The sequence below is a fragment of the Heloderma suspectum genome, chromosome 1, assembly GCF_057233095.1.
Source record: "Heloderma suspectum isolate Gila_16-S chromosome 1, 16-S_ref, whole genome shotgun sequence".
In the NCBI taxonomy this organism is placed as follows: Eukaryota; Metazoa; Chordata; class Lepidosauria; order Squamata; family Helodermatidae; genus Heloderma; species Heloderma suspectum.
The window spans coordinates 369,519,107-369,545,399 of record NC_139458.1 but is presented as its reverse complement, the minus strand read 5'-3'; the positions used below and the strand labels follow the sequence as shown (position 1 = coordinate 369,545,399).

At 45.7% G+C, this 26,293-nt stretch overlaps 1 protein-coding gene and 1 pseudogene across 5 annotated transcripts in view; one reads left to right on the top strand and one right to left on the bottom strand.

The window, feature by feature from the left end:
- Positions 1–26,293, bottom strand: part of CHRM3 (cholinergic receptor muscarinic 3) — a 476,802-nt gene that overhangs the window by 256,511 nt on the left and 193,998 nt on the right. The gene's annotated exons all lie outside the window — the stretch shown is intronic.
- LOC146359837 (NADH dehydrogenase [ubiquinone] 1 alpha subcomplex subunit 13 pseudogene) lies at positions 24,460–24,973 on the top strand (annotated as a pseudogene). Its single transcript, XR_014787388.1, has one exon. The product of XR_014787388.1 is annotated as an NADH dehydrogenase [ubiquinone] 1 alpha subcomplex subunit 13 pseudogene (transcript).

Sequence of the window (26,293 nt, the reverse complement as noted above, 5' to 3'; positions counted from 1 at the left end):
TGAAGGAGGCTTGGAAGGTGGCAACAAGGGAGAGGGCCTTCCCAGGGGTGGCCTGCCCAATTATAGAATTATCTCCTCCATAAGGCCTGCCTGGTGCCAACATTGTTATCTTTTCAGCACCAAGTTAAGGTTTTCTCAGGCATTTGGCAGCATATGGTGAGTTTCAATCAGGTCCTGAATTTTTTGTATTGTTGATTGTTTAAATTGTTTAGCATGTGTGCCTCTGTGTGTGCTCACTGTTTATATGTTTGTATGTAAATGGTTTTTATACTATGTATGCTTATTTTTAAGGTTTTTAATTTTTGTAAACCTCCCAGAGAGCTTCAGGACAATAGAGAAATGTAATAAATGAAATGAAATAAAATGTAATAGGTGATCTTCAATCATTTCTCACTGCCTCCCCTTTACTAAAATAATTCCCAGTTAAAGAAGAGAATCCAGGGCACAGTATCTATCATATAGCATGGTATACTTGCAGGCCAACAGCTCAGAGCACACAATCCTGCTAAGAAAAGTTTGATCCATTCCTGACTGCCTTGCAGGATGGGATATGAGCTGATGAAAAGCCAGCCAGTACAATTCTTAGCAAACAATCCATCTGTAAGATATTGACCATTCCTAAAGGATCATTGGACCTATCTTTAGGACAACTTTGCACATTCCTGTAGTGCTCTCACCCATTTAAAGACACACGTGGGAAAAATTTGTTACCACCTGTTATCACAGTGTCTGCTTTACACAGGAGTGGTATGCAGATGGAGCTATTGTTGTACAGTACTATGCACATATGCCTCTACACATGGCATAAAGAATGCTTGCACCCAAGATCTCTTTCCATTGCCATGACACTACTGTATAATGTGTTCTAATATAAAGCAAAAGAGAGCAATGATTGCTCATTCCTGCATCAAAATTTTTCAAGCTCAGGCCATTCAGAGAAGACTATCCATGTACACAGTTTAGATATTTCTTCATATGAAGTTGTACTTCCTTTCCTATTGAATTCACCCACAAGAATACCAACTTTTAAAATAAAAGTGAAAGATTTTGCAAGATATTTAGTTCAACAAATAAACATTATGTAAAATGCAGAGGATGTTTCAATTGTTAAAGTCTTTTAACGTGTATTTGTTGCACTAGGCTATCCTGTAATTTCTCTTCATTGCTTAATTTCTGCCAGATGAATAATCTGATGCCCTGTTAATTTCCTTGTAGTTTTTTCTCTAGAAAGGAAAAACACACACATCACTCTTAGTAAAGATACACTGACAGACGACAGAAACTTTCCCTGACTTATCCTTTTGCATTTCCTGAATACTCTGATAGAGTTCTCAGCTCAAAAAATAAAAGGATGTGTAAATATGCATATTTTAAGAGAAAATACATTCAGAGATGTGGATTTTGAGAGAAAATATTTTAAAATAGTATGTAAATAAGTATTTAAATGTGATTTTTGTCTGTTTTTAAAATTCATAGATTAATGTGGAAACAGGATGGAACATAGCGAGCACTGGGGGCAAACTGACCCTGTCAAAATTTGTAATTCACTCATTGTGTTATGAATTCTGTATACAATTCTGATCACTGAGGCCTATCTGAATAAGATATCACAGAGCTAGAAAAGATGCAGAAAAGTGCAACCAAAATTATTAAGGTGCAGTAACTCCCCTTCTCTATGAGGAAAGGCTGTATAGATTACAAGTAAAATTACTTAGTGGGGAAATTATAAAGGTTCCAAAAAATAAGCATAAATATTTTTCCCTACTAGAATCTGCAGTCACTCAGCAAAATGGTACTGTATGAGGCCAGCAGTAATCAGGACAGACAAAAGAAACTACTTCTTCAGAAAACACATAATGTATGTCTTTTACTGCCATAAACTGCAGCAATAGCCAACGGCATAGATGGTTTTAAAAGTGTATTAGACAAATTCATGTGGACAAATTGGCCACAATCACTACCTGGAACTGCCTCTGAATACCACTTGCTGAGGGACAACAGCGGTGGGGGTGGGGGTGAGGAGGGTTACTACCCTCAAGCCCCACTTCTGGGCTTCCCAGAAGCATCTAGCAGGCCATTCTGAAAAATTGGATGCTTGACTAGATGGATCTGGACCCCTGGCCTGATTTGCTAGGGCTTTTCTTATGTTATTTTTCATTTCGTAATGTTAATCCTTTCATTTTGTAATAAATTTATGGAGAGGGTGGAGCTGCAAGCACTTCCCTTGCCAAAACTGCACTTGCAAAGTTCAGCTGCATATCATACAGGGTTTATGTTCCCTTAACATTTGGTCAGTCATTCTCCTTCATTGTCTGTCCTCCATTTCCCCCCAGGTTCAATCAGCTGGGAGAAGCAATAAGAACTAGCCAATAACATATGTACCTAAATTGCATTTAGTGTTGAAGCTTTTGTGAAGCTTTGCATTTAATGTGAAGAGAAAACTCTCTGGAAAAGACCCTGATGCTGGGAAAGACTGAAGGCAAAAGGAGAAGGGGATGGCAGAGGATGAGATGGCTAGATAGCATCACCGATGCAATGAATATGAACCTGAGCACACTCCGGGAGAGAGCGCAGGACAGGAAGGCCTGGCGTGCTATGGTCCATGGGGTCACGAAGAGTCGGACACGACTGAACGACTGAACAACAACAACTATGCTTCCCTCGGTGATCAACAGTTAGGGTCAACAGCATCACCATAAAGCAGGGGTGCAAAAAGTGCAACCCAAAAGCTGTTGGCAGACCCTAAAGCTCTGTCTGGTTTCCCACACCCAGCATCTGCCACCTCTGAAAAATAGGGAGGAGATGGGAGAAAATGGTTCTGGCCATACAGGATGAACCTTATTCTTTGAGTTTCCCAAGAGGCAGTGATTGAAAGTTCCTGCCTATTTCATGGGATGCTCTGGGGATGAAGTTCCTGCTCTAGGAACCAGAGTATGTTCCTAGAATGTTTTCCCCACTTTTTTGGTGCTTGTGTTGTGAGACTGGGATGGGGAGCAGGCTGCAGTACCTTGATGCTGTTGTTGCAAGACCAAGATCTGTTGCTGCTGGGGTTTTATATGCTGAAAAGTATATACTGTATAAATTGAGGTCTACAAGCAACTTTGGTAGATTATGCTTTTGTGATACATCTTCCTACAGGGTTTGTTAACATAACAGTACGATCCTGAAGGGTAAGATCTTACTGTTATGTTAACAAGAGCTTCATTTTCCTGAAACAGGGCATTCCAATGAGACCTGCAATCACCTTAGCACAAGAAAACCAAACTCTTGCCTGCAAACTGACATTATTTCTACATTAATAGCATTTGTTTCCAAACCACTTTACATCCACAGAACTCAGAACACCATCGCAGCCTGCAAGCTAGGACAGACTAAGAAACAATAACTTGCATAAGGTCACACTGTGAGCTTCATAGCTGGAGATGGATTTAGAGCGAAGGTCTCCATAATCTAAGCCAAAAAAATCCAAGACAGTGTCATTTTCTGGCAGTAATCATGGGGATGTTGACAGTAGCTTCACATATTAAAGAGCTGGAGGAATTCTTTGATGTAGGCCTTTGCTACCTGCTACCCTGCTCTTGCCTCCCCCAAAGGTGGGCTTGTTTCTTGTCGTATGGGGACAGAGCAGCAGATGGTGGAAGGCAGAGGTTCGAGCAACCAGAATCAAGATGCAAGAATTTGTGAATGCCCTCCCTATCCCTGTTGCTAATTAGTTTCATATTCAAAAACAAATTTAAAATACCTGAGAACGTAGCACTATACAGCATTGCCATTAGCATTATGCGATCTAATGGACCTCAAAACATAGTTCTCCTGGCAATTAATTGAATCACACTGGTCCAATCTGACATTTGGTTGAGAAACAAGAATCAGGGTTAAGAATCTTCGGAAAGGTGAAGGGTCTTCTGTGATACTTTAAAATGACATGTTACTGGACTGGCAATAGAACAGTCTGCCTTTTTACATTTTTGGCTTCACTGAGTGATCTTTGTGGGGGTGGAGGATTATTCCAAAGTAGTTGGTTCAGAATTTCTCTCTCATCACTTCTTCACTTACTTTTTAATTTTAAGTAGCACATGTTCATCTGAAGAAACAGCAGTATCCATTTATATTTAGAAGACGCTTGTTAGTTTAGTCAAACCCACATGTAAATTTTGGTGCAGTTAAAACATACTGAATTCAATAGGTGTAGGCATGCCTAGCTCTGCATAGGATGAGGATGCAAAAGTTGTAGCATTTTAAGAAGGTGTGAGCTAAACTTTACAGAGCCTCTATTGAACTGGACTAATACTGCTGCTGCTTGAGTATAACAGCCAAACACTAGTTTTGAAAATGGGAACTCTGGCTCCCAGCCCAGCACTGTCTTTATTCTATTATAAATTAAGTGTGTATGAACTGGAGTTCATTAGAACTGATTATTTCAGTCTTTGGATACACATTTCTGACTCCTTTAAGGTCTCCAGATCTGGTTCAAAGCATATGTAAACAGAAATAGCTCATTTGATACTTTCCTTATTATTATTATAGCGTGATTGGCTATAGACAGAAATACATTTTTATTTCTTATTTTTCAGAAAGTCCAGGATCAGCACACTGAAAACATCCCATTAAAGGTGAATCAGTCCTTTATTTCTGTGTCTCAGTATCTACCCATCTACCTAACTATCTACCTATTCATCCTGTTCTTCAACCAACAGGTTCCCAGAGCAGCTTGCATAGCTGCTTTGCACTTTACTGTCTCGCTATGGTTAGGAACTTGATACAGATGAGCTAGTTAAAGCTGAATCCAGGCAAGATAGATGAGGCTCTTGGCAGGCATTTTGACTTAGAGGGGGGTTAACTATAACTCACTGGTTCAGAATTTCTGATTTTCTAGCTTTGGGCTTCTCCTATAACATCACTGTCAAACTAATCGTGATGGCTAGGAATATGCTTCACCCAGTAAAGGCACAATTCTTCAATGCAGATTCAGACCAGGAACTGCCCTATCTGCTAGGCCTTACAAATTATAACACGCAAATACAATAAACATTCATGTAACCCACATTAAATATAAGCACAGAGCTTCTAGCAGTAAAAACACTAATAAAACTGACTTTAAAAGGTGTTGGGGAATAAAAAGGTCTTTGCCTGGCATCTAAATGATAGTGGCTGGATCTACACTTATCGCCTTTTTTCGCTTCCAATGAGGTTTCACCGCCCGCCTTTCACAGTATGCAGTACTAGGGATGTACAAAAGTTCCGCCACGGATCTCGGGGAGGCCGAATGCCAGCACATTCGGCCCCCCGAAATCGGTGGCGGAACGGCACGCCGCCACCCCGCCACCCCCCGGGACGGGACTTACCTGGGGCAGATCTTCCTGGCGGCGGCGGCAGCTCTGGCGGCGGCGCGGTGGCGGCGGCCAGTCTTCCGACCGGCTGCTGCCGCCGCCATTTCCAAGTTTAAAAAAAAAAAAAAGTGATAGGCTACATAAAGATTTACGTAGCCTATCACAGCTAAATTTTGAAAAACACTGTGATAGGCTATGTTAATGTTTACGTAGCCCATCACGGCTAATTAAAAAAAAAAAAACCCACGCGTGTACGCAAATGGCGGCGCCCATGGGCGCCGCCATTTGCGTTCCTTATTTTGGCATGTCTTTATTCCTTATTTTGGCACTACGCTATTTGCGTTCCCCTTATTTTCTCCGTAATCTACGTAAATGTTTACATAGACTAAGACGTGCCAAAATAAGGAACGCAAATGGCGGCGCCCATGGGCGCCACCATTTGCGTATGCGCGTGTTTTTTTTTACTCAGCCGTGATAGGCTACATAAACGTTTACGTAGCCTATCACGGCTGACAGCAGGGACGCAAATGGTGGTGGCTACGGCCGCCGCCATTTGTGTCCCTGCTAGCCAGCGGCTGGATGTCCGGCCGCTGGCGGAGCTGGCCGGCAGCTCCGCAGAATCCCTGTGGAGCGGAGCTGGCCGGCCAGGATTCCGGGGGGGAAGGACGGAGTGCCTCCCCCCCGGCCAGAATTTGAGGGGGAGGGACGGAGCACCTCCCCCCCAGCATCAGCATAATCCGCGAACAGGTAAGTGACTTTCGTACATCCCTATGCAGTACCCGCCTCAAACTGGAACCGGAATTTCCCACTTCCGTGCTCCTGCTTTCAATACCCTAATATCCCAATATTTCCCCTTAATGTGCTCTGATTTTCCACCTTCGTTACTGTATCCGGTTGTAGTCCCCTCCCCCGCCTGTCCATATACAGGGGTGTTTGTATTTCCCTCCTGTCCAATCACAGCTCTCGACAGCCCCATGTCTTCTTCTGGCTACTGATCGCATAGCTTCCTCAGCAGCCCCCATTTCCTCAGCAACAAGCAAAGGGCTGGATGTGCACGTGCTTGTCTGATCTCGGAAGCTAAGTGGGGTCAGCTCCAGTCAGTAGTTGGATGGGCGACCACCTGGGAATCAGGCTTCCTGCACTGAGCAGGGGGTTGTTCTATTCCTTCAAATGAGATTAAGTTTTACCCCCTCCTATCCCCCACTCCGGATGTTTTTTTAAAAAATTAAGGCATTATCCTCGCAGAATCGGGGCTTCTTCACCATGGTTTTTTTTTCTAATTCAGGCATGATCTTCGAAGTTTCAAAGTTGTGAAGCTTCTAATTGCTTTAATACTGGTATAATACGTGCTTACCTACCTATTCCAGTCAGCACACTTGCAACCACATTTTGTACTAACTGAAGCTTCTGAACCATTTTCAAAGGTAGCCCAACACAGAGTGCATAGCAGTAATCTAGTCTTGAGTTTGCTAGAGCATGGATAGCTGAAGCCAGTTCTCATGGTCCAAATAAGGATGTACTTGGCAAATCAGCCAAAACTAGTAAAAGGTGCTCCTATTCACAAGAGTTACTTGCACCTCTAATAATAATTATAGATCAAGGAGCATCCCCAAACTGTGCACATGTCCCTCCCTTCAGGAGGCAGGCAACCCTGTCTAAAACAGGGGAAACTCCAGTATTCTGAACCTGTGAGCTACCTACACTAAGCACTTGGCTTGTCTAGATTGAGTTTCAATTTATTAGCCTTAACCCAATCCACAGTCAGACAGAAAATCAGAACTTCCACTGGCCCCTACTGAAGTAATCTAAAATCAGGATTGCACCCCACCCCACTGCCAGGATTGAGCCAGCAGGTAAAAGGACTGTCAGTGCACTCATCCTCTCCCCACAGTTCATATACAGCCCACCTGCTTGACTCCTTTTCACCTTTTCACCCAGGGGGTTTCCTTGTGTCTACCAGAAGGGGCACTATCAAGATCGCCAAAGCAACATCAGACTACACACCATTCATTGCCTCTCCTTTTACTCAGATCCAGCAATCTCTAGATGTTGTTCCATGCCTTCTGTTCTCTACCAGTCCACCCACAGGGTCACTAGACATGGGAATGGGGAAAGGGAGGGTTCCTCAGTGGTCCCCATTTTCCATCCAAATAAGAACTGCTAGCTTCCTGTCCTCAAAAAAGCCTGCAGTGTCAAAACAAGAATTTTGTGGCCTACAAAGAGATTGATCAAAAAAAGCATGAGATATACAGGGAGGGTCCAGCTCAATAAGTCTAGTTGGAGGAATCCCATCTTTTTGCTACCTAAAAGACTGCAATTTTCTCATCTTAAGTTAAAGGCCTCTTGATAGGAATTTGTGACCCAACAGATAATGACAGAGCTATCAAAAAGGCCAGGAGAGAGAGAGAGAGAGAAGAGAGAGTGAAAACCCAGTTTAATAGTTGTAGATGTTTTCAATAGGGATGTGCATCAGATTTAGCCAAAATTGGGCCCCTTTGGACTATGAGGTGAAGCAGGCTTCCCTCGAAAGCATCCAAAACACATGTGTCACATTATCTAAAATAAAAACATAAAAACTGTGATGTTAAAATGTTATACTAATATAAAATTACTAGGGCTGTGCGGGGACTCCCCGATCCGACTTGGAAGCTGGTTTGTGGCTTCCGAGACGGGCCCAATTTGGCTCGGGCAGATTAGATCCCCCCCAACCAGACTTGGCCCCGAACCCGAAGCAGGATTCGGATGTCGAACCTCTTTTCGGGGGGGCCCCAACACCCCCATGCAAACCTCCTTACCTTGCCACCACCGCCACCACCTCTGCTGTCATCGTCCTCACCACCTCCAACACTGCCTTCTCCACCGCCATTGCTGTCCTCGCTGCCACCATCGCCATCTGTCACTGCCGCCATCCTTGCCGCCACCTCCGCCGCTGTCCTTGCCGCCTTCTCCACCGCTGTCCTCACTGGCACTTCCTGCTGAGGCCTAGAAGCATGTGGTGACTCTTACAGCAGGGAGTCACCATTTTTAAAATGGCGACCTCCTGGAACTTCCTGGAGGAGGCGATAGCGGCGGTGGTGACAGTGAGGATGGAGGCAGCAGCGGTGAGGGCAGTGGCAGTGGCGAGGGTGGCGGCGGCACTGCGGTGGAGAAGGCAGCAACAGCATGGAGAAGGTGGCAGTGGCCACAGCGGCGGAGAACGCGGCTCAGGTAAGGACCTGGACATGCCGGGGGGGCTGGGCCAGGGGGCCAAAGCTCGAAGTACACTGAGTGCTTTGAAGATCCCCTGACCCGCTCCGGGTCGCTTCATGCCCCCTCTGCTTTACCTCGGACAGGGCACAAAGTGACCTGAAGCAGCCTGCTTCGACTCAGGCCTCGTCGGGCTGAAGTGGTGCACAGCCCTAAAAATTACACATAATATGTAAAAATATAATAAAAACCTTTAAAAACTACAAATGGGCCAAATGCATTTCAACTTTTTGTCTTCGTCAGTGGCCTATGCAAAATTACAAAGCAAAAACATAAGAAATCAAAAATTGCACTCCCAGAGTCTCAACAAAATAATTGTGTTTTAAAAAGGCTACCTGTACTCACCACTACTGTGGCCTGAGCTCTAATTACAAATTCTTTCATTGGAGGGATGAATGTATATCCATATACAGTATCTTTGGCAGATACTGTATATGGATATACACACACATTCTAGGTGTGCTGGCAATTAGCAATTATAAATAAAAAGGACATAAATTGTCATATGTATCCTTTTATATTCATTTTGCAGTTGTGTTTTTTATTTTATATATTGTGACACAACTTTTGGAATCAATGTGTTTAGTATTTGCACTTTTTAACATTAAATCATTTTAATTGTGTTTATTTTTGTACATTAACTTTACTTTTTTTCAACTGTATGTATTATTAAGGACTATTGTCTTTATTATTGTCATCACCTTCCCTCCAAAGCAAGCAGAACCGAAGCTGGACCCTGCACAATTTGGGCTGCAGAAAGGCAAACCAGTCTGTCTCTAAAAACAGCATATTTTGATTTTGTTTCTCTGTAAACACTGATGATGGAGGTGGGGGGACTGCACTTGGGGGTGGTGTGGTTTCAAGTTCTGTCTGTTCATGATTTCAAACTTCTTTCCTTTCCTGCTTAATTATGAAATCAATCATCCTCTCAGGCTTTTTCCTGCGGTGAAAAATCTCCCTTTCCAATGCCACCACACTTCACTTTTTTTTTTTTAAGCATCAAATAGGTTTTCAATCATCATAACTACTAGCCCCTACACCTCTCCTTCTGAAACTTTGCATGTTTCTTGCCTGGAGACACCTCTATGACGTGTGCCATTTTCATACAAATTGCCAAAAAGCCATGGGGGGAGGGAAGGGGAAACGAAACCAAATCACTCACCTCCCCCCCAAATTTGAGGACTCTCCTTCAATTTAAGCCATTGCACCTATCCTTCTGAAACTTTTCAGGTTTCTTTCTTAGTGCTGCCTCTGTCTGTCATTTTCAGAACACTGGTCTTCAAAGAACATAGGGGTATAAGTGTTACATTACCCTCAAAATGTAAAGGCTCCACAACTCTTTGCTCCTATTCATCTGAAACATGGAAGGCTTGTTTCCTTCAGAATGGGCAACTATCTCCGCAAATTTCATCCAATTCTGCCAAGAAATAAAAACATCACTGGCAGTTCCCTTAAAAAAAATAAAATCAAAAGATACAGGCACACAGCACAAATTTGTCTGAAATGTGGCAAACATAATGCCTTTACTACGCCTGCAAATGTCATCTAAGTCTGATGAAAAGAAAGAAGTCATAGTTGTTTTTTGATTTCTTGTGATAGTCTTCGGGAGGCACTAAGCTTCAGATTTCAAAATCTCAACTCCGGTTCAGTACCCATGTCAGAGTGAACAGCCTCTGAATTGGTCCAAGCCAAATGAGGCCATTTTCTGAAGCACCAAATTGGGGTCCAAGCCAAATCTTGTGTTCAGCAATAACTAGAGGTAGGGATGACAGAGAATTCCCCCACGGATTTCAGTGAGGCCAAATGCACTGGCATTCAGCCCCCCAAAATCTGTGGTGGAACGGCCTGCCCCCCGCCCCCGGATTCCCCCCGGGATGAGGCTTACCTGGGGCAAATGTTCCAGGCAGCGGCGGTGGCTGGTCTTTCGACCGGCTGCTGCAGCCGCCATTGCCATCTGCCCTTTGCCATGATAGGCTACGTAAGTATTTACGTAGCCTATCACAGCAAGCCAAGGAAAAAAACAAAACAAAACCCGCGCACGCAAATGGCGGCGGCTACAGCCGCCATTTGCATTCCCTTTTTTTCACAGTTTTAGCCTACGTAAATATTTACATAAGCTATTACTGCGAAAAAAAGGGCAACGCAAATAGCATAGTGGGCGCTATTTGCGTTCCTTTTTTTTCTCACCGTAATACCTTACATAAATATTTACGTAGGCTAAAACTGCGAAAAAAGGGAAAGCAAATGGCGGCCACCATAGCTGCCGCCATTTGCGTATGTGGGTTTGTTTTTTTTCTTCCGGAAGGAAGGCTGCCCAGAGGCTGGATTTCCGGCTGTGGGTGGCCCCAGCTGGGGACTCTGCGGAAGCTCTGCGGAGCGGAGCCAGCCGGAGAAGGATTTCAGGGGGAGATGCGAAGCACGTCCCCTCCACCGCGAATCACCTCATTGAAAAGGTAAGTGACTCTCGTACATCCCTAACTAGAGGAGCTGAATGATGATGTCATAATCCTTTCAGTCATGGTGGTGGTGTTAATCTCTGATGTTTCCAGGCAAACTTTAAATTACATATTCTTGAAAATTGTAGTATAACAACAGTTCTTGTTCCTCTGCCTATTGTGTATGTAACTGAAGCAATTATGGGACTGACACTGAGATCTGAGAGTTAGGAGCAATCCCGGTTCCATTCAGAAACAGTGGTGCTCCTACCAGACCAAGAATATAATGGGAATGTAACAGGTGGGAAGATCGCATACCTGCATTGATCATTGCATTAGATCCCTCTGCTATTAAAATATAAAAGCTTTACATTACGCACAGTGACTAGGTTCGAATGATGATGTCTGTAAAAGAAGCCATCATGGCTTCTCCCCTTGCACCCATGCATGCAACCATCATTTGCAGAGTTCCCTACAATGTGGCGCGGGTTGGTGTGTTGTCTGAACCTGGCACAGTGTGTGTGTCTGTGGCTTCATACACACCCTACAACCCCTACTGCAAGTCGTGGGTTGTAGGGTGGGTATGAAGTCACCTCCACCGTGCACCAAGTTCAGATGACATGCCAACCCATGCTGCATTGCGGGTATTTAGGCAAATGACAGTCGCATGCATAGTACATGTGGGGGTGGAGGGAGAAACCATGATGGCTTCTTTTCCCAATGTGATCATTTGAACAACCCCACTATGTTAAATGTGAAAAGCTATGGAAAAAAAAACACCCATCCACGGCAACATATTGCAACCTCCGAACTTCCCATTCCATTTATTTTATGCACTATTATTCTTGCATGTTTTGCTACCTTTCTTTATAGTTCAGACAATCTTTTCTTTCTAAAACATCTGTCTCCTTGGTCCCCTTCACTCTTTCCCCAGTCAGGAGCCATGTTCTTTAATTTCTCTGTGTGCCTTGCCAAACATTTCCCCATATTTTTTCTTAACCAAGCATGCCTTTTCATTCAGCCCTACATTCACTCCATCCTTCTCTCACATTCTCAGGGTTCCTCTCCCTAACCATAGCACTAGCTCCTCTCTCCTGCTGCATTTACTATATCTGAAGAACTCTACATGTGTACCTGCCTACCAGAGTTGATTTGATTTTAATCAAATTGATTTAAATCACTTCTCTGAAGGACTCAATTTTAATTACTTAAATCACAGTTTAAATCACCAGTGAGGAAGAGTCTATTTAATCATCATTTTTAGTAGAAGTACATTACTGTTTAATATAACTTTAATACATATTTAGAGATGTAGGTATCATTTGAAGATAGTCACTCATAGGGGATACATGCATAAGTTTCCTCAGGGGTCAAGCCTGCATGAAATTTTTCTGTTCACTTTTGGTTTCTAGGGATGGAAGAAAGGGACTTACCTGGTCCCGCAGCTTGCTTCGCGGTGGGGGGGGAGGCGCTTCGCTTCTCCCCCCGAAGTTCAGGCGAAGGGGGGGAGGCGCCCCGCCTCGCCCGGCCAAAATTCAGGCTGGGGGGGAGGCGCCCCATCCCTCGCCGCCGAAATTCAGGCCGGGGAGGAGCGCCCCGTCTACCCGGCCGCGAAAAAAAAGGAAAGTAAAAACACACACACACACACCCGTGATAGGCTACGTAACGATTTACGTTAGCCTATCACGGGTGACTTTGAAAAAAAAAAAAAGCATGTACGCAAATGTATGCTATTTGCGTTGCCCTTATTTTCACCGTAGTCTACGTAAATCTTTAGGTAGACTAGACATGCCAAACTAAGGAACGCAAACTAAGGAACGCAAATGGTGGCGCCCCATGGGCGCCGCCATTTGCGTACGCACTTTTTTTTTTCTTCAACGTCACCCGTGATAGGCTACGTGACGATTTACATAGCCTATCACGGCTGACTTTGGAAATCTAGCTGTGATAGGCTACGTAAATTGTTACGTAGCCTATCACGGGTGTGGTTGTTTTTTTTTAACTTTCCTTTTTTATTTTGCAATGGCGGCGGCAGCAGCCGGTCAGAAGACCGGCCGCTGCCGCCCCCCCCCCCCGCCGAAACGCCGCCGAGAGGGACATTTGCACGAGGTAAGTCCCATCCCGGGGGGGGGGGCGGGGGGCTGGCGGAGAATTTCACCACCAATTTTGGGAGGCCGAATGCGTTGGCATTCGGCCTCCCAGAGATTCGTGGAGAAATTCTCCGCCATCCCTATAATGGTTTCTCTTTCTATTCCCCTCCCCTATAATTTGCATTTATATCCAGACTCCTCCTCCTTGTTCAGATCTACTTTATCTCCCCAAATTCTCTATTCATTGACCTTCTCTGTCTTTGCAGCTAGAGAGGCAAGGCCAAGAGAGAGAGAGAGAGAGAGGGCGAGAGTGAGAGGGCGAGAGAGAACGCATGCAGTTCTGTACACCACCCGCAGTGCAGAATAGGACTGATCAGGTTATCTCCCATCTCCATAAACTGCTGTTAACACATTCATAGAATATAATTAAAAGTTGTATAATTAGTATGCGGGATGATATCTTTGACCTAGGCTCTCTTTTTTTTTTACTATTTTTTTAAAGAAAATGTCAAAATCTGATTTAAATCTGAAAGACCATATTCTCCCTTATGAGCCTACTCGTGCCCTGAGATCTTCAGGGGAAACCCTTCTCGCCATCCTGCCATCATCACAGGCACACCTGGTGGGAACGCGGGAGAGGGCCTTCTCGGTGGCTGCCCCAAGGCTCTGGAACTCCCTTCCCAGGGAGGCGAGAGTGGCACCCTCCTTGATAAGTTTTCGCAGGCATGCAAAAACTTTTTTGTTCCAGCAGGCCTTTGGGGATAACTAGACTGGACCTAGGAAAATGTGACGTATGGATACCATTTTTGTTGTTCTGGTTGTCTTTTGATGTTTTAATATCTTTACAATTTTAATATTGATGATTTAATTATATTTTTAACTTTTATACAGTTGTATTTATATTTCTATTGATAGGTTTTAATTGTAGCAGTTTTAACGTTGTAAGGCCGCCTTGAGTCCCAGTATTGGGGAAAAGGTGGGATATAAATATAATAATAATAATAATAAATTAAAAAATCCAATTTAAATTTTAAATATCTGATTAAATAATAATAATAATTGATTTTTATCAACCCTGCTGCCTACCTAGAGTGTTGAGATGTAAACCTGTTTCTAGCTTCTGGGAAATCTAAGGTTTGATTCTTTCTTCACCCTCACATTTTATGTTCTTGAAGTAGACAGAGATCTCATACTCTATTATATTGGGGGTAGGCAAGCTGGTGCTCTCCAGATGTTTTGGACTACAATTCACATCTGCACCAGAAAGAATGGCCAATGGCCAGGGATTATGGGGATTGTAGCCTAAAACATCTGGAGGACATGGAGTCACCTACACCTGTGCAATAAATCAGAAGAGAGCTATTTCACATTAGGAAAAAAAATCGCCTTTTCTGTATTTATAAACTCAAAAGCTATATTCATCCATAACAGTTAAACCGCAATTTCAAGGCATTATTTGAAGAAAATGCTGCAATTAAGTTTTAATTAACTCTTCAAAACTGTGTGAAAAAAATTAAATCACATTGTCTCCTAACAATGAATAAAGACAGATTTTGGCAGGTTTCCAAAGGGGAGAAAAACTATTTGCAATAAGGATGGCCTTGCACCATAAGTCAGCTTCAAGTTCATTTGTCTGGTAGAAACCAACTGTCAATCAAGGCCACCTCCTACGGTCTTAATGAGAAGGAGAGATCATACAGGAAGAGATGTGCAGTTAGGGATTGCGGAGAATTCCACCACAGATTTCAGTGAGGCTGAATGCACGGGCATTCGGCCCCCCGAAACCCATGGTGGAATGGCCTCCCACCCCCCGCCACCCCGCGGAATCCCCCCGGGACGAAGCTTACCTGGGGCGGATGTTCTGGTGGCAACAGCTCCAGCGGCGGCTCCGGCGGCCGCTGGTGTCTCGGCTGGCTGCTGCGGCCACAAATGGCGGCCGTCATAGCGGCTGCCATTTGCGTCCTTCCAGGCTGCTGTGATAGGCTACGTAAGTATTTACGTAGCCTATCACGGTAAAGGTAGCCACGCAAATGGCCTAGCGGCCGCTGTTTACATAGCTGCCTTTACCTAGGGATGGCAGAGAATTTCTCCCCGAAACTTTGGGGGGCCGAGTGCCAACGTGTTCAGCCCCCCGAACACGTTTCGGGGAGAAATTCTCCGCCCCCCCGCCCCCCACACCGCCCCCGGGACGGGACTTACCTTTGCCGAATGTCCCTCCCGGCGGCGGGTCCGGCCGGCGGTTCGGCGGGTGCTCGTCCGGGGCGGGAGTGGCAGCTGGTCTTTCGACAGGCTGCTGCCGCTGCCATTGCAATAAAAGGAAAAAAAACAAAAACGCCCCCGTGATAGGCTACGTGACAATTAACGTAGCCTATCATGGCTAGATCTGCAAAGTCAGCCGTGATAGGCTACGTTAATTGTCATGTAGCCTATCACGGGTGACTTTTTTTAAAAAAAGCGCGTACGCAAATGGCGGCCCCCATAGGGAGCCGCCATTCGTGTTCCTTATTTGGTCACTGTAGTCTACGTAAATCTTTACGTAGACTACAGCGACCAAATAAGGAACGGGAATGGCGGCTCCCTATGGGGGCCGCCATTATCCGTACGCGCTTTTTTTTTTTTTTTAAAGTCACGGGGGCGTTTTTGTTTTTTTAAAAAAACTTTTGAGTTCGTGGCCGGGCGAGGCGAGGCGCCTCCTCCCCGGCCTGAATTTCGGCCAGGCGAGGCGGGAAGCCTCCCCCCCGGCCTTAATTTCGGCCGGGCGAGGCGGGAAGCCTCCCCCCCCGGCCTGAACTTCGCGGGGGAAGCAGCGAAGCGCCTCCCCCCCACCGCGAACAAGCTTCAAGGACAGGTAAGTGACTTTTGTCCACCCCTACCTTTACCGTGATAGGCTACGTAAATAGTTACGTAGCCTATCACAGCAGCCTGGAAGGACGCAAATGGCGGCTGCCATTTGCAGCTGCAGCAGCCCAGCCGTGGCTGGAACTCCAGCTGCGGCTGGTCCCGGCGGGCAGCTCCGTGGACCTGCCGCGGAGCGGAAATGGCCGGAGTGGATTCCGGGGATGCCCCAGTGTGGAACCAGGTAGTGTTTTGTACATCCCTATGTGCAGTACATCCAGGTCATTTAAGGCTTTATAAGTAAGCAACACTAGCACCTTGAATTGGCTGCACTTAGGCAGATGGCTCTGCCAATATAGAATAGGCCTGAGGAGGGAAGGATTAAAGCACCCCCCACCTATCCTCCCGCCCCATCCCCCCCCCCCATGGGGTGTGCGGAAGAGTCTAAAGACTTTTAGAATTTTTTTTCCTCTCCATCCCCTCGGGTGTGTGTGTGAGTGTAATATCAGGGGGGAAATGGATGGTGGTCAAGAAGATTTAATCCTTCCTCCCTGAGAATCAAACCTTAGATTTCCCAGAAGCATGTTGGTCTCAATCTGAAGCTGGACTGCATGCAGTGACACTGGAATAAAGTAAATAACAGACCCAGCCACACCTAGGTGATTAGCAGAACATGTAGTTTGGCCCCAAGACTCAATATTTTATTAATGAAAGAGGAGCAAAGTCTATCAAAAGAGTCTACTCCCATCTGGTTTCTCATGCCATTCCAATGATAATATGCTTTAGATTTAATATTGCAACAAAACTTGCATTGTTAAGTTGCGTGTCACAATAGTCATCAGCAGACACACTTTACATTCCTTTCAAGGTTTCTTTCATCACAACATATATTGAATATTTTCACTCACTTAGGTTTCATACAGCACTCACCCCTTCCTTAGCTTTCTCAAGGCAACTTGCTTAAAAATGTCAACCTTTACTTAGCAAACACTTATTCAAACCAAGGGTGTGTACTGGAACAGATTCAAATGTTTCTCTGAGCCTTTGAACTGGTTCATACATTAGAAAGAAATGACATGCAAGCGACTCACACTTTTTTCCTTGCTTCTTCTGTTATTAATACAGGTTTTGGAACTCACGACTCAACTGTGGCAAAATCTATAAATCTATCTCTATGCCTTTAGAACCCTATACAAAACACACACTAAACCTATGTGAACACAATGTTCATTTCTTCACAAATTGTTTGAATCATTCTCATTTACCACAGGTACAATATATTCAAACATATGCAATACATTAATGATTAGCAGTGTTGATACATTATAGGGGTGCCATTCACAAGAAGATCCTGCAGTGTGGTAGCTACAGGAGTGCCCTCTGGAGAATGCAGTTGGGAAATAATGAATTCTACACTTGCACCCACATAAAAAGTCATTAATAAAGGCAAGTTATATATTGTAAATGAATCTGAGTTTCACATAATTATGAACTTTCAGTGAGCAGAACGTAATTTTGCATTCCCTTGCAAATAGGACTTCTTTGAAAGATATTACACTTCAACATGTGGTAAGCATGTTCTTCAGAGATAACTATATTATGTTAAATAAATTAAAGCAAATTGAGTTGCTTGTCCCAAAGACACGAGGCCACTTCTCGCAGTGTGGTCCTTTTATGGGAGTGAAGGACAGCCAATTAATACAATTCCTTTTCAGCTCACAAAGTAGTTGCATTATTGTACACATATGCTATCGGATTTTCTTTTTGCAAAACAATACATACAGTCAGGGCCAGAAATATTGGAACAAGGATAACTGTTTTGGCAGTTGGCCTCTGTACACCACCACATCGAAGTTGAAAGGAAACACAACCAGATGGGAGAGAAGGCAGGACTTCCAGCTGTAATTCAAGGGGTTTGACAAAAGTGGGGCACGAACCATTCAGGAAGTACAGCCAGTAGCATACACCCCCCCCCATCGTTGGTGGCTCGTAACTAATGGAATGAATGGCTGACAAGCAGCTGCATGGCCAGGTGTGGCCTGTTTCCTGGATACCCCATGACCAATCAAACAGAGAAAAGGCCTGGAGCTGGTTCTGAGTGTTACATTTGCATTTGGTAGCTGTTCACTGGAACTCCCAACATGAGGTCCAAAGAGGTGTCCATGCGAGTGAAGGAGGCCATCATTAGGCTGAGGAAACAACATAAACCCATCAGAGAGATAGCAAAAACAGTGGGAGTGGCCAACACAACAGTGTGGAACATCCTGAAAAAGAAGGAATTAACTGGCAAGCTCAGCAACAGCAAAAAGCTTGAAAGACCACGGAAGACAACTAAAGTGGATGACCGCAGAATGCTGCTCATGGGGAAGAGGAACACAACATCTAGCCAGGTCAAGAATGCTGTTGAGGAGGTAGGCATGTCATTGTCAACATCTACAGTGAAGAGATGGCTTTATGAATGTAAATACAGAGGCTTCACAACAAGGCGCAAACCACTGGTAACACTCAAGAACCGAAAGGCCAGATGAGCCTTTGCCAGCAAACACCTAAAAAAGCCTGCCCAGTTCTGGAATAAGATTCTTTGGACTGATGAAACCAAGATTAACTTGTACCAGAATGATGGAAGAGAAAAGTATGGAGAAGGAAAGGAACAGCTGATGTTCCAAAGCATACCACATCATCTGTCAAACATGGTGGAGGCAGTGTTATGGCATCGGCATGTATGGCGGCCAATGGAACCGGGTCACTGGTGTTTATTGATGACCTGACTGCTGAGAAAAGCAGCAGGATGAATTCTGAAGTGTATAGGGCTATACGTTCTGCTCAGATTCAGCCGAATGCTGCCACACTGATAGGACGCCGCTTCATATTGCAGATGGATAAGACCCAAAACATACAGCAAAAGCTACCCAAGAGTTTCTCCAGGCAAAGAAGTGGGATGTTCTTCAATGGCCAAGTCAGTCACCTGATCTCAACCCAATAGAGCATGCTTTTCACTTACTGAAGGCAAGACTGAAGGCAGAAAGACCCACAAACAAGCAGCAGCTGAAGGCAGCTGCTGTAAAGGCCTGGCAAAGCATCTCAAGGGAGGAAATTCAGCATTTGGTCACATCCATGGGTTCCAGACTTCAGGCAGTCATTGACTGCAAAGGATTTTCATCCAGGTATTCAAGGAGATCCTTCAGTTTGAAATGATGTTGGTTTGTTCCGTTACTTATGAGCCACCAACAATGGGTGTGTGTGTATGTATGCCACTAGCTATACTTCCTGAATGGTTAGTGCTCCACTTTTGTCAAACCCCTTGAATTACAGCTGAAAGTCCTGACTTCGCTCCCATCTGGATGTGTTTCCTTTCAACTTCAATGTGGTGGTTGTACAGAGGCCAACTGCCAAAACAGTTATCCTTGTTCCAATATTTCTGGCCCTGACTGTATATTCTTCCTCAGTAGTATTTTCTGTTCCAATGCAATTGCAGGAAAACAGCAGGACCACAGTTATGATGTGTATCTAAAAACATAAGAGTATTTTGAGAAAGCACCATACCACTTCTAAAACTTTTTTTTAAGCTTCTTTGATGCACTTTGACATATCCATTTTTATTTGAAAACATCTTTCCCATAGGGAAAGCCCTCTCCAACTCCCTGGTCACAGCAATAACTTCCACTTTATGTTTTGATAAATCAACACAAAGGAAAATGGAAATAAACAACAGAACGTTAAAGCTAACTTTTTCTCCCTAGAATGAAGCAGTTCCAGAAATGCCCTACCCCCACGTCCGGCTTGCCTGGCCGTGGGGGCACTGTTGCAGGCGGGGGGTGAGGAGATGTCATGAGTTGCCATTGGGCATTCCCCATGGTGCCACTCTAAAGGGGAGGGGCCAGCGAAGCCTCTTTATGCCCCGTGCCCCTCCCAAAGCAGTCTCTCGCTCACACGGCTAAGGAATGGTTGGCATGCGCTCCACCGGCCCGACGAGGTGAGGTGAGGCGGCGACAGTGAGCTCGCCAGGGGGCCGATCGGCTGCGCGTTCTCCTTTTCTGCAGCGGCAGCAATAGCATGCCTCATCCCCCGTGAGGAGGAGCGACAGAGGTGGTGGCAGCAGCTGTGGGGACGCAGCTAGGCCCACTTTGTTTGATGGCCTGTGCGGCCCATGCAGTCATGGCGGACGTGGCAGCAGGCTCTGGCTGGTGCTGCAGTGGAGTCGCTGCTCCTATACGGGGTGGCTGCTCCTTCCTGTGCCACCAGCAGCCTCGGGGCCAATCACGTGTTTCTTCTGGCGGCCCCAATCCTTCTAGGCATTTTGTTGTGGCCAGCACAGGCAGCATTCTTCAGGGCCATTGGCCCAAGGTTTGGTGAAAGGGACACAACCCTGGGGGTGGTCCCTTTGGGGGCCGTAAGGTTCCTGGGCCCTGTCTCCCCCAGCCAGGGGGCTCCTTTAGGGTGGGGGTGGGCTACTGGGTTGGGACCTTTGACACCATTCCCCCCTCCATCACTGGCATCTAGGCCCAACAGCTCTGGCATATGCAGTGGCTGCTTTGCTGAAACTATTGGTGGTCTGGCCCAGTCAGTTATTTCACCGCAAATGTTCACTAATTTGTTCAGGCACAGCTGGCTAGCATTTTTGTGTATTTGTCCTTGCCCCAGCGCCCCCCCCGGCCTTTCCTTTAGGCTTTCCTTATCGATTGGCACCATGCCTCCAAAAAAAGGACAAGGTGGCAAGAAGGGAAAGGGTAGGGCCCCACGGCCCCCTGCAAAGAGGACACAGCATACGTTCGATTCTTCTTCCGAAGAAGAGGCGGGCCCAGATTTGCCTATGATCCTGGCACGCCTAGAGGCCATAGAACAGGCACTGGGATTGTTCCTCCCACCCCTGCTGGTCCAAGCAAGACCTGTGCTTTGAAGCCCAAAAGAAGAAGGAAACAGACCCAGCGCTTACTGTTACTCTCCATTTCAGCACGTTTAGATGCCACTGAGTGTCTTCCACCCCTGCTTTAGCCCACCCTGGTGTGGATCATTGGCCTGAAGAAGTACAAACTTCGGCAGCATCACAGGCAGCGGCAGTGGAGGAAACATGGTTCTGCTGCCCCGGACACAGGTAGGGATGTACGATAGTCACTTACCTTTTCGCAGGTGTGATTCACAGTGTGGGGGGGAGGCGCTCTGTCCCTCCCCCCGGAATCCTCCCTGGCTGGCTCCGCTCCATGGCCGTCCGCAGCCGGAGTTCTCGCCGCGGCTGGGCTGCTGCGGACGCCATTTGCGTCCCGCCAGGCTGCCGTGATAGGCTACATAAGTAGTTATGTAGCCTATCATGACAAAGAGCAGGGATGCAAACGGCAGCCACTATGTCGTTTGCACCGCTGCTCTTTTCATGATAGGCTATGTAAGTATTTATGTAAGTAAGTAGTGGCCGCCATTTGCGTGGCTGCCTTTACCATGATAGGCTATGTAAATACTTACGTAGCCTATCACAGCTGCCATTTGCGTCCGCAGCAGCCCGGCCATGGCTGTAGTGGCCGCCATTTGCAGAAAGACCAGCTGCTGCTGCCGGAGCCTCCACCACGCCAGGTAAGTTTCGTTCCAGGGGGGATTCCGGGGTGGGAGGCCATTCCGCCACAGGTTTTGGGGGGCTGAATGCCAGTGCATTCGGCCTCACTGAAATGCGTGGCAGAATTCTCCGCCATCCCTAGACACAGGTGAGACAACTGCTGCACCTCATCCCACAGGTGAGACAACTGCCGCACCTGGCCAGGCTGGGGACCTTTAGGGCCTTGGGGATGGCTTCCTTGGCTCACTGCCTAGGGTTGGCCTTTCCCCCTACCTCCTGCAGGGCAGCACATCACGAACACAGGGGACCCAGGGCCTCTTCAGGAGACTCCTACACCTACCCTGCCCGATGTGGCTGTGTCCTTGGCACCAGCCGCAGCAACACCTCCTGCTGTGGGTCCCCCTACAGCCGTGAGTGCGTGTCCCCCCCCCACCTCACCTCAGGTTGGATCAGGGAATACCTTTCCCCCCTTTCTAGCCCAGCACCTGTGCCATCCGCAGCTCCATTGGGGGCAACCTGTCAGCAACTCCCGATACCTACTGTCACTTGCGCACACGTGTGGCAGAGACCTGCAGGACCTACCCAGGATCCATTGCCCTCGCCTCAGCTATTAACGGCGGATGCTTATGCTAATTTGGAGAGGGGCGCAATGCCCACTGGGGCTACTTCTTCACCAACAGGCTTCCACCTGACTCTGGCCACTAGGGAGAAGATTATCTGGGGGGAATTTATTGACATTTTTTCCTTGTTATTTCGTGAACCAGAATACACTGACAAGGAAAAAATCTAGGGATAAATAGCCAGAGCAAAGCAGGGGGGGAAAGGTGGCATGCACCTGGGCAAACTGGCTGCCAGATTTTTTTATTTACGCTGGAATCGTGCAGCAAAGGTTCCCGGAACAGGGGTGGATCCTCACCAAATACACTGATATCATTTATAGGGCATACACTGAGTATGAGGGCGGGGCTTGGCTGGCCTATGACGAGGCCTTCCGCCAAAGGGCCACCACTGACCCATCCATGTGATGGGATCTGAAGGAGCAGGACCTCTGGCTCCAATTTATGACTCCTTCTAGGCCAGGTTTTGGTGACAGATCTGACACTGGTCACATCTTGGCCAAACAAACACCTGCATCGGCCTCCCGGCCACTTGCGGGGCCAGTGGCTCAACACCACTGGCTGTGCTGGGAATACAGCTCCAAGGGTTCCTGTTCTCGGAATCTGTATCGGTTCCGCCATGAGTGTTCTGTCTGTGGTGGGCGGCACCCCTGTACCTCTTGCCCTAGAGCCAGGGGCTGGTGGGGCCCCACATGGGATGGACAGGGAAGTAGGAAATCTGGTGGCGGGCAACAGCCCCCTCCCAAAAGAGAACCAGCCCAGTTAAGATTGGGCCCCTTCGAGGGCTGTTGTGTTGTGGTGCTACCCACACAAGGAGGATGCCATCTACCTCGAGCGGGGCTTCATGCACAGTTTTAGGATTCCTTTCCAGAGTCAGGGTAAGTCGCAATTCCTTAGAAACCAGAAATCCGTCCTTGCCATGCAACGGTTGGTACAGGACAAAATTGACAGGGAAGTGCTAGCGGGCAGGGTTATTGACCCTTTTTCCACCACCGCCCTGATACCCAACTTGCGGGTTTCCCCCCTGGGTATCGTACCGAAGAAATCCTCTGGGGAGTTCAGGTTAATTCATAACCTCTCCTTCCCCAAAGGTGTGTTGGTTAATGACGAAATCCCCAATCATCTGTGCTCAGTGCGCTACACCTCTTTTGATGCAGCTGTTTCTATGGTCCAGGCTTTCGGTCAAGGTGCCCTGATGGGGAAATGCAATATTTTGCCCATCAGCCCACTGGATTTCAACCTTTTGGGGTTCTGTTTCCAAGGCAGGTTGTACTTGGACAGGGCCCTCCCTAGGGGGTGTTCCATCTCTTGCGCCATGTTTGAGAGGTTCTGCACGTTTCTGGAATGGACTGTGAGAGACAAGTCAGGTGTGCAGAGTGTGGTCCATTATATAGTTATTATTACTTCTTGTTTGCTGGGCCCAAAGACTCCACTTAATGCACCAATTTGATGCAGGCCTTTGCTTCCCTATCGGATGAGGGATTGAGTTGGATACCCTTAAGCAATGTTGCCAGCTTCCTAAGGACAAACTCACTGTCCTGCATGAGCAACTCCTGGCAATTATGCATTCTTGTAAGGTTTATACCTTACGAGAAATATACCTGCATTTGACACATAAACCTGCTTGATTTCTCTTGTGTTAGCCAAACTGTGACCATTGGTAATGATTTTTCACATTGTCTCTTGTATTTGCACTAAGCTTAGAGATGATGGCATCTAGACAACTAGCTGGAGATAGAATGGTTGTTAGATGGTTTGAATCTGTCACTTTTTCTTTGATCAGACTCAGTTGATCCTGACTATCAAGTATGAAAGCATCTCTTGGAGACAAGAACAGATTGTGATTATCCAACTATCTTGTAGAGGCTTGCTGTTGGGTTATCTACATTTTAATTTAAACTCCTGTGGATTGGGAAAGTAGGATGGACCAATCTGTCAATTTCAGTTTCTCTCAGTCTCTAATTTTTTCATCTTAAATTCATTCTGTCCTGTTTCTGCATTAGCTTGTGACTTAAAAAAAATCCCATGCATTTTTGTGTACATTTGTCCTAATATGCACATTTTTGTCTGCAATTTCTCAAGCAATTTCCTTTTTTGATTTGGTTTGTACATTTTCCCACTAATATGCATGTTTGTAGGGACCTTTCCCTACAATATGTACTTTTGTAAGCATTTTTATTCAGAGAAAAGCATCACAACATTTTGAGAAGTGCAAATGCTGAAAGATAATTGCGTTCCAGCTTGTATATTGATTTGGGAAGTGCAAAGTTATTAAGTTCTTATTGAAATGTGAACTGAATGACATGTTTCCCCATCCCTAGGGAAAACTAAATGCTTGACTGGCTGCATTGATGCATTGCCAAGATGGCGGCCGGAGCCGGGAAGGTGAAGCAGGACATGCCGCCGCCGGGCGGATACGGGCCCATTGACTACAAGAGGAACTTGCCCCGGCGGGGGCTCTTGGGCTATAGCCTGTTCGCCATTGGAATTGGGACCCTCGTCTATGGCTATTATTCCCTTGTGACATGGAACCGAGAGAGGCGGCGCCTGAACATCGAGGACCTGGAGACGCGAGTGGCCATCTTTCCCCTTCTTATGGCTGAGGATGACCGCAGGATGCTATGCATCTTGCGTCAAAATCTCGACGAGGAGGCCAAGATCATGAAGGACATCCCCGGCTGGCAGGTCGGTGAGTCTCTGTTCCACACCACACGCTGGGTGCCCCCCACGCTCGACAAGCTCTTTTACCTGCACCCGCACAGCGTGCTCGACAACGCTAAATTTGGTTGCCAGTTTTACGTGTGAGCGGCAGCAGGGTTTGTGTGAACCGCCCAGAGAGCTTCGGCTATTGGGCGGTATAGAAATGAAATGAAATGAAATGAATTGACTCAAAGAATCCCTTTCCCTTATAAGGATGGAGCCCCCAACACATGTGGCTTGACTTTTTGGCCTTCGTCTTCAAAGCTGGAATAGTGTATTAGTGAGAGAATGAAATTTCCTTATTCTTCTTTTTAAATCCCAAAATTTGTTTTAGTTTCCCTCAATACACTTTCTAAAAAGCATATTTTTGAGTTTTGCCATAGGGATTCAAGGCATCCCCTAAGCTCAATTTAGAATTAGCTAAGTATTTCCAAGCTCTCTCAGTGAGTGTGTTTTCCAAGAATTCTCATTGAATTTCCAAGAATTCAAAACGAGAGGCAAGCATTACAAGCCCCTGAATTTAAGTAAATTAAACTATTATCCACATATTTCATAAAGCTAATTGATTTGGGAAATCCTTATATTTGACCTTATAGTTGTTTTTCTGATCTCATGGAGCCTTTGGGGATTGGACTCGATGGTCTTATAGGCCCCTTCCAACCCTACTATTCTATGTTTCTATGAAATGAAATCCCACAGCATACCACTAGGGATGTGGGAGAATTTCATTTGGTCCCCATATTTTAAAGCAAACTAACCTAATTATCACATTGTAAAAAAGTCTCACTAATATGCAGATTGGAACACAATTACTCATTGGATTATGCACTTCCCAATTTGTGATGGAGTTTTTGGCTCAAATATTGCATATACAATGTATATATTAGAGAACATTGCATATAAAAATGTGTATATTAGGGGTAATTATGTAGAAAAAATAAATGTGAATTTGTGTGTGTTTCCTTTTAAAGGAAAGTTGCAGAATGCTGCAGAAAATGGACAGAATGGACTTATAATTGAATACATGTGAAAAAGACATGGACCAGAAACAGACTGATTCATTCATCCCCTATATACAATATTCTCTTAGCCTGGGGTTTGTATACTAAGCATATCTGTCAAGACTGTGCTAAAACTAGGTACTGATAAGCATACCTTCAAGAATGAAGCAGATAATGGAGGCAGAAATTTAGTGTGGGTCAATAAATGTGTCAGATGAATAATTTGTGAGAATTAGTTTTCTCACAAATTAATTCTCAGTTTGTGAGAATTAGTTTTCTTTCCTAAATTCTGTCTTTAAACTAAAATGATTTGTGGATTATAGTCTAAGATCTGTAACCTTTCCCCCCCCTCCTAAAAATATGCCATGGAAGTATATTCTATGTGCTATATAAAATCTATCCTTTGTATGGATAGCTTCTCAACCGAAATAATCATTAGATGAACAAAGGAACAATGAGCATTGCATACAGAAGTTACTAATGAGCACAAGGATAAA